Genomic DNA, 12444 nt, shown 5'->3' with positions numbered 1-12444 from the left:
ACGCTGTACTAGCTCCGGGACCTGGACTCTTTGCTACCTACTCCCAGGAACGATCCGATCTGACACAGAGGATCTGAACGGGGGGCTGGGGCCTCTGAAACACACTCCTCAAACCAAAACTCAAACAGCAGTTCAGGGCTCCGCCACAGCGTTTCCCAAAGTAACAGAAGGGCATTTTACTGGAAAGAAACCCTGCTTTGTGTGCTGGTCCTCTTTTGTTGAAATGTGGAAACCAGACAGAGTGAGCCCAGGGAGGGGCCTCTGCACTCGGTGTACCGTGTTTTGTTTTGTTCTGTTTCCTGAAGCAATGAATATGCAATGATTATGCTGTTGGTGTTTTCTGAGAAAACTCGCCATGCTACTGAAAGCGATTCAATCATTCGTCACACAGCCGGGGAGAGGAAATCCTGAAAGGGCTTCTACCAGAGGCTGAGGACGAAGGCCAGAGCTGAAGGAAAGCTGTGACGCTACCTGATAAGGGAACAGAGGCTGAAACAGACCTTGCTGAACGCGGCTGAGCCAAAGAGCAGCAACGCATCACATGGAAGGAACACTTCCCACACCCTCAGTAACTGCTGGATTAAGTACAGGGAACACCAGTATTCACAGAGCCAGCTGAGAGAGGGCTGGTTATCAGAAACGTGCCGAATACAACAGTACTCTCCACCTTGAAACCTTTGTCGAGTATGACAGTAATGTCTAAATCCACACGCAGCATCAATTATCTAAAACAATATTTTATTTATTATTATTTTTTAAAGATGTTATTTATTTATTCGACAGAGATAGAGACAGCCAGCGAGAGAGGGAACACAAGCAGGGGGAGTGGGAGAGGAAGAAGCAGGCTCATAGTGGAAGAGCCTGATGTGCAGCTCGATCCCAGAACGCCGGGATCACGCCCTGAGCCGAAGGCAGACGCTCAACCGCTGTGCCACCCAGGCGCCCCTAAAACAGTATTTTAAATAACCGTATAATCATTACTGTTTTAGTAACTGCATGAGGCGATGTCCCTACTTTCTTAATTACTAGAGAAAAGACTGACACATTCATTTTTTGCAAACAGCTAGAGCTGTTCACAAAGACAACAAATACTGTGAGCACTTGACCCTTAAGAGGAATACTCCTGAGATGTTCGAAGGAAAATGTGGATCTTAACTCTGTGCCAGGACGATGTAAAAGAAAGCAAAACCTAGCACTCCGGTGGATGTGAAATTCACAATGTCTGATATCCGATCAGGAGTTACCATGCCTACACATAAGCAGACAAATACAACACATGGCCAGGAGAAAAAAAGCAATCAATAGAAATGACCAGAGACATGGCTGAGATGAAGGAATTGGCGCATCATGACCTTCTAGAAGCTTCAGAAACATTATAAATACGCCCACGTTAGAGACTATCCTAATGCAAAAAATAAAAAGTGATATCCAGTTACATACCATCTACAGAGATCATGACCTTCTAGAAGCTTCATAAACATTATAACTATGCCCAGAAAACTTACTTAAATATCATATTCAGGCAGCTTAAAAATAAATGGATTGAAAACCATATATTCTGTAACTACTAATCAAAAGTAGGGTTAGCTATATTAAAAGCAGAAAAGGGTGCTTTAAAACAAGGAGTGATGAGTCTCAGAGATAACTAGGTACACTTCATAACGACAAGTAGGTCAACTGATCAACAAGACATAATTCTAAAGGTGTATGTATCTTATAACACAGCTTCAAAACACATAAAGCAAAAACTAATAGAACTGAATAGAGAAACAGACTGAGGTTTCATAGTCCTGTCACTAATTGATAGAACAAGTAGACAGAAAGCAGGATACAGCAGACTTCAAAAAACACTATCAAGCAACTTAACTGAATTGACATTTATACAACACTTCACCCAAAATAGCAGAATACAATTTATTTTCAAGTGCACCGGGAACATTCAACAAGACAGAACATGAGTCCATGAGCTATAAAAAATTCTAAAACATTTTACAGTAATTGAAATCATTCAAAATATGTTCCCTGACCATAAAAGAATTAAAATAGTTATCAATAACTGAAAGGTATGTGGGGAAAAAATATTTAGACAGTAAACAACACAATTCTATGTAAGACATGAGTCAAAGATGAAGTCACAAAGGAAAATGAGATAATCTTTTGTACAGAACAAAAAGCTAGCATATCAAAATTCGTGAGATGTGGTTAAAACATTTAGAGGAAAACTGATGGCACTCAATGCTTATGTTACAAAAGAAGATGGTCTAAAACCAGTAATCTAAGTTGTACCATTTAAAAACTAGAAGAAAGAAGAACAATGATTTAAGCTTTCACCCTGAGAAAGTGAAGGAAAAGAGCAAAATCAAGTTAAAGCAAACAAAAGAGGGGCGCCTGGGTGGCGCAGTCGTTAAGCGTCTGCCTTTGGCTCAGGGCGTGATCCCGGCATTCTGGGATCGAGTCCCACATCGGGCTCCTCTACTGGGAGCCTGCTTCTTCCTCTCCCACTCCCCCTGCTTGTGTTCCCGCTCTCGCTGGCTCTCTCTCTGTCAAATAAATAAATAAAATCTTAAAAAAAAAAAAAGCAAACAAAAGAAAGGGAAGAAAAAAATAAGAGAGGAAATCAATGAAATAGCATAAAGGAGAATACAGAAAATCAATTAAACGAAAAGGTGGTCCTTTGAAAAGTTCAATTTAATCAGCAGATTGTTAGCCAAACTGATCAAGAAAAAAGAAGGAAGATCGAAATTTAACAATGCGAGTAATCAGAGCACATCACTTAAATTCATTAAAAGGATTAAAAAATATTATCAGTAGCTTTATGCCAATATATTTAACAGCTAGATAAAATGGACAGACTTCTTGAAAGATACAAAGCTCACTCAAGAAGACAGTAAAACCTCAACAGCCCTATACCTAGTAAAGAATTTGTTAGCTAAAAAACCTTCTCATATCTAGGATTGGATGGCCTCATTGGTGAACTTCAACAAACACTTGAGAAAGAAACAACACCAATTCTGAGTAAACTTCAGAAAATAGGAGGGAACGTGTTCTAACTGATTTCATGAGACCAAATATTTCTGATACCAGAGCTGGAGAAACGTCAGACAAGAAAACTACAGATCCATACACCTCACGGTAACACCTTTGCATTTAAACACAGTTTCAACCAGTGCCAGTCTTCCACATAATCAGTTTCCACGCAGTTTGAATACATTACTTGAAAGGATGGAAATGCCAAAACACTCAATTAGTTTGCAACAACCACTGATGAATATCATGGATTACACCTATTAGCTAAATTTCAATTAAAAACCTTTACTTAACTGGTGGGCGGCAGGAAAGGATGCTTATGATAAAAATAGAGCCAATGACAAAATTTTGTCTGGATATAGTAATTCAAGGTGAGTACTGCTAACCTTAAAGATAAAACTCAGTCATTGTACCAGCAAACATGGGCTGACTTGGGAACAGCAGAGAAGCACAGTCCAGGAGAAGCAAGCTACAGCAAAACCACAGGCAAGTCCAACAAACAAAAGAGAGGGACATTGTTTTACAGAGAAGGAGGAGCAAGTTGGAGGGGTTGTTTTGAACAAAAGTCCACGGGGTAACGCAAGAGTCCAGAATGATGGTTTCTCACTGGCTGAGTTGCAGAGGAGGTAGGTTTCTAATAGAAGAGGCAGAGAAGACCTCTCCCTGCTGGGGCCTGTAACTGGCGACTGTTTCTTGTTGAGGATTCTTCTGTTCCGGCTATAACTGATCATTCTTTCTGTGATTGACATTGAGTGGGACAGCTTCACCTACCAGCCTCCCCTCCTAGTATCCCGCATGCACTTTTAGCGAGGTTTCTCCTTAAATATGTTCACAGTATCAAAATAATATGAATTTAAAACAAGATTTTCAAATTACTAGATTACACAAGAATAAACCAAGATTGGGGCGCCTGGGTAGCGCAGTCGTTAAGCGTCTGCCTTTGGCTCAGGGCGTGATCCCGGCGTTCTGGGATCGAGCCCCACATCAGGCTCCTCCGCTGGGAGCTTGCTTCTTCCTCTCCCACTCCCCCTGCTTGTGTTCCCTCTCTCGCTGGCTGTCTCTCTGTCAAATAAATAAATAAATAAATAAATAAATAAATAAATAAATAAAATCTTAAAAAAAAGAAAAGAATAAACCGAGAGTAAAAAAAAAATAATGGAGCATATTTAAACATCTGGCTCTGTCTAAAACACATGGGAAAAGAAAGTTTTGCTGAAAATGTTGTTTTGTGCTATTCATTTACAAAAAGATCAAATATAGTTTCTATCATGTTAGCTAATCCTGTCAACATTTGTAGTTCTGTGCCTGTTCTGTCACGTACCCAATGTATACAGTTGTATGCATACACAGAGGCACAGCAGCAAACCTATATGGAAGGGTGCGTACTGAACATCTGTATTGACAGGGGAGAGAATCACAATGGTTCTGCAGGACTGTTTTTCAATCAGCCACAGCGCACTGAGCGTCTTGAAAGTGGCTGAGACCAGTGTGAACATGAAACCCAAGAGAAGGATATGACCGCAGTCCTCCGGGTGGGACACCAGGCAAACATGCAACCTCTTCACGCTCCATGTTATCATTCATCAAAGGCCAATGATCCATTTTCCACATGGAGCGGCTATACGGGAGTGCAAGGAGACGGTCATGCACATAAAATCACCTGGTGGCTACTTGACAGGCACGACGGGAAGCCCCCAATACATGTTGGCCATTGTCATGATCATCAGATAAAACTTGAGGGTACAGTCACGAAGAAATCATTCAGATCTCTGGATATATAATTGGCTGCCTCCGTAAAAAAATGTTTGTATCTTTTAACTATTGTACACCAGCTTTCTCTTCTGCAGTCACTGCCCCTTAGAAGGAAAAGACTAAAGACGTAAGTGGAGTTCTGCCCTGCAGAGAAGCCGGTTAATTAAGTATATAAATGAAATCCAGCTAACAGCTTCTGGCCCTTGGTGTGCTGACGTCGGTTTAAGGGAAGGGCAGAAAGACAGATCTCCACTGCTACAAAGAATCAGCTCTTGGAGGATTAATCTATAGGGGAAGAAATACGAATGTGAAGAATCAGCAGTCTGGATAGGAAGAATGCTTTTCCTCTTACTTCATCCTAAAGACCTAAGATTGATGACAGAGAACACGGATGCTGCCATCAAAATGGATTTGGAAGAGGAAAGATGTAGGAAAGATGGAGAGCTGACACGAGTGAAGGTGTTTCTTTGGAATTCATGCACTGAGTGGATATATCCGTGGACATGCCACCAGCTCTGGCCTTGTGTTTAGTACTTGCCCCGAAACACAAAGACCTACAGTGAGGAGTTAACAATACGGGGGAGATGAAACTCGTACAGAAATGTGCCTGCCATTAGGAACTGTGGAGTGTTGCTGAGTGTAGAAATCTCTGGACTCAGACCTAGGAAGACGGTGCTGCCAGCTGATGAATGCCACCATCGACCCATAACCAAACAGACACCGATGCTGTCCTGGGACCACATACACTGTGTACGGCTCTGCCAGCCTAGCTTTTACACATGCATTCTGGTGACAGCGTAGGGCCCCTCTTCACCCCGACCCACCCACGTGCAAGGGGCTTGGGTATACTGCCGCTCTTGGAAGGTGGCTTTCACAATCGCCAGGAACGCAGGTAGGCTAACACCTTGGTGCTACAGATCAAAGGCCTGGGATCGAGTGTAGTGGGTTGACTGGTGGACCCCAAAAAGATATGTCCAAGTTCTAACTCTTGGTCTGATGATCTTATTTGAAAAGAGGGTCTTTGTAGCTATGATTAAGGGCCTTGAGAAAAAGATCACCCTGGATTTAGGGTGGGCCTTAAGTGCAATGGCCAGTCTTTTAGTCAGCTTGGCCTGTTAGAACCCAACCCCTAAGACTGGGTGGCTTATGAACATATTTATTTCTCAGAGTTCTGGAAGTTGGAGTCTGGAAGTGGATAAAGGCACCACAGATTCCGACACTGGTGAGGCCCTCTTGGAGTATGGTCAACCTGTCACTGTATCCTCATACGCTGGAAGGGGTGAGCTAGCCTTTTATAAGGGCACTAATCCCATTGGTGAGGGCTCCACCCCTATAACCTGATCACCTCCTGACAGCTCTCCTCCTTCACACTGGGGGATTAGGGATTCCAGCTATGAATTTTGTGGGGGGCACAAACGTTCAGACCATAGCAACTGTGTCCCTGTAAGAGAAGAGGAGAGACAGAGATATGGCCCTGTGTAGACAGATGCAGAACGTGGAGGGATGCAGCCCAAGTCAATGGATGCCTGGAGCCCTCAGAAGCTGGGAGACACAGGGAAGGATGCTCCCCTAAGCTTTAGGAGGGCGTATGGCCCTGCCGAGGGCTGATTTTGGATTTCTGGACTCCAGAACTGTAAGAACATACATCTCTGTTGTCAGAAGCCACCACGTTTGTGGTCATTCATTACACCAGCTGCAAGAAGCTAATACAGGGACCCCGGGTGGCAGAAGTCCTGCAGGAGACCAGAAACTGGGGCCTTGCCTCTGAGAAAAGAGCGAAATGCTTGACAGCAAGGGTGAAAATGCACTGGTGACATTGCAGAAATTGTTAGCAGTCAAGGAAGGGCAGAGCTCGGGAAGGCGAAAGGTAAAGAAACACACAAAGGCACAAAGATTTTTGCAGATGCTCTGCATTTCAGTAGGAAGAGGCCCCGGGAATCTCTAGCCACCGACATTCCCAAGACCCAAAGAGCTGGCAAGGGGCAGTCACTGCGCTGGGGTCAACAGCAGGAAGGCGTGGAGGATCCTGGGAGACGGTGGAGCAGTGGTTCTCCACAGGGGTATTTTGGAACCTCTCCTCACTCAGAGGAGATATTCGGCCGTGCCTGGACTTCAACTAGACTGATTTCTCGTCAGGGCCTGGAGATGGAAGGCCCACGGGTCATGTGTTCATAGTCCCACGAAGATCAACGAGTACTGACTCACACTGAGGGCCTGGCCCTTTCACGGGTGGATTCTAAGTCCTTCTGCCCTAAGTAGGGGGACGGTGACGGAGATGACTGCACCTTCTACCCTCGTGCCAGGATTCTGGATTTGAAGGACAGGCCCTTCTTAAGTGATGACGATTTGGGGGAAGGGTTCCCCTTCCAGGAAGCGATGCTTCACTGTGAACACAGCTGAGGAGCTCTGAAGTTTCCATCAGCCTCATACCATATTCAGGTGGACACGACAATGATCTCCTGGTCTACCATTTTATTTAAGGCACTGGTTCTCAAGGAGGAGGGGGGCAGTTTTGCTCCCATCCCTGCTGGGGGACATTTGGCAATGTCTGGTGGTTGTCACAACCGGGGAAGGGAATGCTCCTGGCATCTGGTGGGTGGAGAGCAGGGATGTTGGTCAATATTTTCCATCCTACAGTGCACAGGACTCCCCACTGCAGAAGGACGCATCCAGACCCAGATGTTACCACTGCTGAGGCTGAGTGGCCCTGCCTTCGCATGACAGACTCTGTCTTGGAAACCCTGGCTTCTAAGACGAACCTGGGCTCTTCCCCTGTGTCCAGCATCAGAGCACACCTGAGGGGTTGATAAGGAATAAGAAAGAACAGTGCCATGTTCCTCTCATCCAGAGTTCCCAGCCTGGAGAGAGGTCCGCAGGCCAGCAAATCACAGTGTGATAATGACAATGTTTCACGTCTGCCTCCTCCACTTCTCTGTAACTCAACCGCTGTCTGAGGTCACACTGACCTGGTATGAGTCCCAGTTTCCCAGTCCTTGCGCTGCTTTCACTTCTTTCCACGGCAGACAGAACACCCTGTCTGAAAGCTGGATCATTTATAAAATGGGATGGGGTTGGACGTCCTCATCACATGGTTCCAGGCAAGAGAAAGTCACTGGTATGGACTGAACCCCCTGAAATTCCCATGTTATAGCCCTAAGCCCCAAGGGGGTGGTGCTGGATGTGGAGACTTTGGGAGGTCATGGGGGTTATGTGAGGCCATGAGGTGGAGCCCCCTCATGAGAGCGGAGCCCTTATAAGAAGAGGAAGACCCATGGGGCGCCTGGGTAGCGCAGTCGTTAAAAAAGCGTCTGCCTTCGGCTCAGGGCGTGATCCCGGCGTACCGGGATCGAGTCCCACATCGGGCTCCTCCGCTATGAGCCTGCTTCTTCCTCTCCCACTCCCCCTGCTGTGTTCCCTCTCTCGCTGGCTGTCTCTGTCACATAAATAAATAAAATCTTAAAAAAAAAAAAAAAAGAGGAGGAAGACCCACCTCGCCAGAACCTCACCATGCTGGCCCCCAGAGCTTGTACTTCCCGCCTCCAGCACTGTGGGAAACACATGTCCGTGATTTACGCCGCACAGTCTACGGTATTTTGGCATGGCAGCCCGAGCTAAGACACAAACGTGAAAGCATTATGCTTGGACTATACCCTTAAGTCTTGGAAGATGGTGGCTACAAAGTTAATGTCCTTCCTTCATTAAACCGGTCAAAGGAGGAGAGTTCCCACCAGTTCTATGGCTCAGATTGACATGCCCAGATGACCCAAAAGCTACAGGCCCCTCACACATCATGCTTACAACCCTGTCACCCCACAATGAAGCCCACTAGGCAACTAGGCCTATACTCAGGACTCCCAATCAGATTTCTGGCGTGTACAGAGTTGAAGAGTGTCTTCCCCAAAATTTATGTCTACCTGGAACCTCAGACTGTCACCCTATTTGGAAACAGGGTCTTTGCAGGTGTAACTGGTTAAGAATCCAGAGATGAAGTCATCTTGGATTTATAGGGTGAGCCCTAAGTCCAAAGTCCAACAACTGGTGTTCTTACAAAGAGAGGACACAGAAATGTGGGGAAGAAAGCCATGTGAAAAGAGAGGTAGAGATGGGAGAGATGCGGCCACAAGCCAAGGGATGCCTGGAGCGCCCAGAAGTTGGAAGAAGAGGCAGGAAGGACCCTCCTCTAGTGCTGGCTTGGGGCACAGGTGGGAGCCTTGCACAAGTGAAAGCTATCGTCTGGAACAGGTCTTTTTCTTGGTGGGCCTCCCAGTGTTTCTGTTTGCATCTTTGTCATGAGGGGCCTCATGTGTCCGGAGAAGAAGGTTCCAGGATCTTGCTGGTTGTTGAGGTGAAGGGGCATCACGGGCAGATGTTCCCTTCATCCCCAGTGCTCTCTGCATCCTCCAGGAGCCTTCGTGTTTGCCATGCGAAGCCTCTCTGGTTCAGTGCATGAACAGAATCCTGTGTTCTGCTGGGGTGGGGAGAATGGCATCCTGGATGTGTAAAATGGGGCCGAGGACCCAGGGGTCCAGCTGCCTCGCATCCAGGATTTCTACCCGCCCTGCAGTGCTGTCTGCCCTGTTTCATCCTGCCTTCTGTGAAACACGCACCCAGCCTGTCACCTGTATTTAAGAGTCAAAAGAAGACTATTTTGTGACACATGAAAATGATTTGAGATTCAAATTTCAGTGTCCACACAGAAAGCTTTCTGGGACCATGGCCACATCCTTTCCTATCTGTGTGGACTGTGGCTGCGTTGAGCTCAAAAGGTAGAGAGGTAAGGAGGTGAGACAAATGCCGTGCACGGTCTACAAAGCCAAAAAAGCAGAAAAAGTCTGCCGACCTCTGCTACACAGCAAACAGACCTTGTGCATGTACCGCAGAAAAAAACGTCAGAAGCGATGGACAAGGAAGAGGTAAATTGCATTGTGAAGGAAGCCGCCAAGCATTAGGATCTATGTCCTTGGCCTCTCAGCCAGGGATGCCAGTGAGAAGTATCAGAGCTAACAGGGATTCTTCCAGAGGCCTTACCAGGGAATGACCATTGTCGAAAATGAATCCACAACCCCAGTGCCTTCTTCCGTCATACCTTTAACTATTTGCTAATTATGCTCAAATTACTGGAGCATCATCAAACGGTCAAAATAATGTTGAGAATATAAACACAATATGCACAGATTGTATACAGTGTATAATAAAATGTGGTATCTAATGGGGATATACACAGCACACAGGTATATTAAGGTTTACCAATGTCTAAGGTTCAACTCCTGTAGTATGCAGCTAAATCTCGCTTTGGATATTGGATAATTTACCACATACAGAATATTTTATTCATCAGAAGTCCACCATTACAATGCAATTGGAAAGGGGCAGCCTTTTTAAATCTGTAAAATATTTTCTTCACCTTTTGAGATTTAGTCTGTAGAAATCCCTAATGGGCAAAAACTGTGTATATAAAAATCAAATCACTTTGATATACCAACACGCTTGAAATCTCCTTATTAAATTGCTGTTTCAACAGACTGTGCGTAGACAGAGAAAATCAGTGAAATAAGATTCATATGACCCAGAGAGTATCTGAGTTGGAAGTTGCACATTATTTTCTGAAATGTGGGACATTCAGAAAATGACCATTTCTGGCAAATTAGTGACCTTTTGATCACATGCACTGTTCTGCATCTAGACCGTCAACTCACAAGGCTGCTGGTTTCCCCCCGAGAAGATCCCTTGTTCCACGAGGGTCTGGAGACATCCTGGAGGTCCTGCCCTCTGCCCTCAGCATCAGCCCAGGCCCCGCCCACCTCATCCCATGGTCACCTTGTCCGTGCAAGTGACAAAATGTTGCCCTTCATAACTTGTGACGTCGCCTGGAAAACTCAGAATCCGCTATCCCCGCTTCCCAAACCAAGGAAAGACCACGGTTCTGTGTCACGTAAAGGACGAGACAACAGGAGAGCAAGTCTGAAAGGGATGGCCCTGAGTGGTTGTCAAGTGTATTAGGAGACTCCACTGAACAGATCTGACGATCGGGAGTCCCGTCCTCACACAAACGACGACAGGGATTGTCACGGAGACTCTTCGACAGCTGTGGTCGGCTGTTGGTGGTGAACCGAGGACGCAGGGAACATGGGGCAGTCTTTTCTCCTTGTATATCTCGCCAGCTGACTGGAGCACTGTGGAATTCTCACAGATCCCAGAAAGACTGGGACACTGTTTTTAAAAACCATATTGTATTTCGATGTTTTCTTCCATCTGTTTTGCTAATATTGGAAGAGAGTGGCCCACGACCATTGACCCTTCAACAATGTGGAGGGGGCTGAGCCTCACAGAGTTAAAAGCACATGCACAGGGGCACCTGGGTGGCTTGATCAGTTAAGCATTTGCCTTCAGCTCAGGTCATGTTCCCAGGGTCCTGGGATGGAGTCCCACATCGGGCTCTCTGCTCCTCGGGGAGCCTGCTTCTCCCTCTTCCTCTATCCCTCTCTCCCCCCTCCAACTCATTCTCTCTCCCAAACAAATAAAACCTTTAGGAAAAAAATGCACATGTAACTCTGATTCACCCCAAAATTAACTACGTAGAGCCTACCGATAACAAACAGCCAATCAATACATAGTTTGTATGTGGTATATATTACATACACTGTTCTTACAATAAAGTAAGCCGGAGAAAAGAAACTGTGACTAGGAAAATCATTAAAAAAACAACCCACATTTATAGTACTGTGCTGCATTTATAGAAAAAAAATCCGCATCTAAGTGGACCCGTACAGGTCAAGGGTCAACTGTATTTCAAAACACTGATAATTGCAGGGAAAATTTTCATTCTGTGCCTTTGTTTATTTGATTAAAAGTTGCTTAAAGTGTTAATTTTATTTACTATGAGTCACTTTTAGGGTTGCTGCTTCTAAGGATTTGTCGCCACAAAAATCAACGTACAAAACCACTGTTTAAATAGTCTTTTATTTATAGCCCAAGAGAAAAATATCACAGGAAATGCTGATAGCTCATTGAATCTTTGTGCGTCTCTCTTAGAGCTCTGAATAATCAGCTAAAACTCTAAGTTCACTTACGCAAGGAAGTGCTAGGAACATTTCAAAACCAAGCCTAAAATAACGCGTCTAGTTCGGCGCAGACAGAGCTGCCGAACTCCATGTTTACCATCACGGTCCTGGGCTAACGGCCCCGCAAGTGCCCAGGCCAAGAGCTCACTGTTCACCCTGCACAAGCCCAGTGCTGCCGACGTCATGGAAGACACATAAAGCTGCAGATGCTATGAATGGACAGGACAGACTTGGGTTTCCAGTGTCTGCACACGTCTGTGGCAATCGAAAAGAAACGTGAGCACCTTCCAAATCGCTCCCATCAGCAGGGCATTCCTTTTGCCTGACTCGTGCATCCAAAAACACGACCAAAATAACAGCAGACCCTACCCTGGTGATCCCCGAATAATCTGAAAGTGATTCGCCCGATTTGCAGGGAGCACGATATTAAAATACGATCGTTTCCATCACCGACTATTTTTTCTTGCTGGCATTTTGCACGAGTTTCCACTGTGGGCCCAGAGTTTGTATTGTGAAGTTTCTGTTGATGCCCATTTCTGGGAATCATTTCAAATACAGAATTCTTGCCATTTGAGTGTGTGCTCCGAGGAACCGCTGAGAGAGG

At 45.5% G+C, this 12444-nt stretch overlaps 1 protein-coding gene across 5 annotated transcripts in view; it reads right to left on the bottom strand.

Moving 5' to 3' along the window:
• The window catches only part of PUDP (pseudouridine-5'-phosphatase), a 591649-nt gene that overhangs the window by 527926 nt on the left and 51279 nt on the right, over positions 1-12444 (bottom strand). The window lies entirely within an intron of this gene.

This window comes from Ursus arctos, chromosome Y (assembly GCF_023065955.2).
Source record: "Ursus arctos isolate Adak ecotype North America chromosome Y, UrsArc2.0, whole genome shotgun sequence".
Taxonomy (NCBI): Eukaryota; Metazoa; Chordata; class Mammalia; order Carnivora; family Ursidae; genus Ursus; species Ursus arctos.
The sequence above is the reverse complement of the archived record's forward strand: the minus strand, read 5'-3'. Positions and strand labels throughout refer to the sequence as shown.